General features: G+C 54.4%; 1 protein-coding gene and 1 long non-coding RNA gene across 9 annotated transcripts in view; one reads left to right on the top strand and one right to left on the bottom strand.

Moving 5' to 3' along the window:
- Window positions 1-975, bottom strand: part of PTPN4 (protein tyrosine phosphatase, non-receptor type 4) — a 219,190-nt gene that overhangs the window by 16,831 nt on the left and 201,384 nt on the right. The window lies entirely within an intron of this gene.
- The window catches only part of LOC107184085, a 17,267-nt gene continuing 17,192 nt past the window's right edge, over window positions 901-975 (top strand). The window contains exon 1 of the long non-coding RNA XR_001514910.1: window positions 901-972. This is a non-coding gene — a long non-coding RNA (uncharacterized LOC107184085). The remainder of the gene's footprint in view (window positions 973-975) is intronic.

Below are 975 nucleotides of genomic sequence, written 5' to 3'. Positions count from 1 at the left end.
AAGTATATGCTAAGTCTGCTCAACCACTCGCTATGACCACCAGGGGGACGACAGTCGACTAGTTGACCAGTCGCTATGACTGATAGGTCAGATGCTCCCACTGTTAGGTTAGCTTGCTGCTAGAGTCCGGCTGATCGGAAATGAGGAAGACTGGCTAGACACGCCCTGGATCCCTCCTGCAGTCCCTCCCTTGCTGGCCAACCTTCTGCGTCCCTCTCTAGCCGCAATCGTGCACCAGTGGGGTTCCTTGGCCTGGCCTGTGCCCTCTTGCAATCTGGGCTGAGGGACCTCCCCCGCCCTGCCCCCGAGTGTATGGTTTCGTGCACTAGGCCTCTAGCCTATCAATAATAACCTTAAATGTAAATGGATTGAGAGAAACCTAGATGGCGGCATAGGTAAACACCGGAAATTGCTGCCTCGCACAACCACTTCAAAATTACTACTAAAGACAAAACGGACATCATCCAGAACCACAGGAAGGCTGGCTGAGTGGAAATTCTACAACTAGAAGGAAAGAGAAAAGCACACTGAGACTCAGAGAAGGTGCGGAAGTAAAGTGCAGAGGTACGGAGGCTCGAGCATGCGAGGAAAGGGGCTGGCAACGGAGGACGCCGGTGTCTTTTGCAATCAGGGAGGGAGGCACAAGCTCCCAACAGCCCTGACTCCAGTTCCGGGCGAGTCTCTGGGGACCCAGACTCATACGGGGAGAAACTGGATTGTCTGGCAGCGGGCGGAGCTCGAGGGCAGCTTTCTATCAGAGGTGCTTGCAGCGATTACCAGGACACTGAGACCGGGGACCTCTTAGGGCAGGACTGAGGTTTGGCCATAGCTGTTTGCTCTACCCTGTTGATTCCCTGAGACCCCGCCCCACCCAAGCTGTTCGCAGAGGCTTTTGCATATGAATGCCGGAAGCCGGTCCATTCTTGCTGCTTGAAACAGTTGCTACAGGGAAGAAACAACTGCACAGCATATGTC

This window comes from Myotis davidii, unplaced genomic scaffold (genome assembly GCF_000327345.1).
Source record: "Myotis davidii unplaced genomic scaffold, ASM32734v1 scaffold3, whole genome shotgun sequence".
Taxonomy (NCBI): domain Eukaryota; kingdom Metazoa; phylum Chordata; class Mammalia; order Chiroptera; family Vespertilionidae; genus Myotis; species Myotis davidii.
Note: the sequence above shows the minus strand (reverse complement) of the source record. Positions and strands in the feature narration are given on the sequence as shown.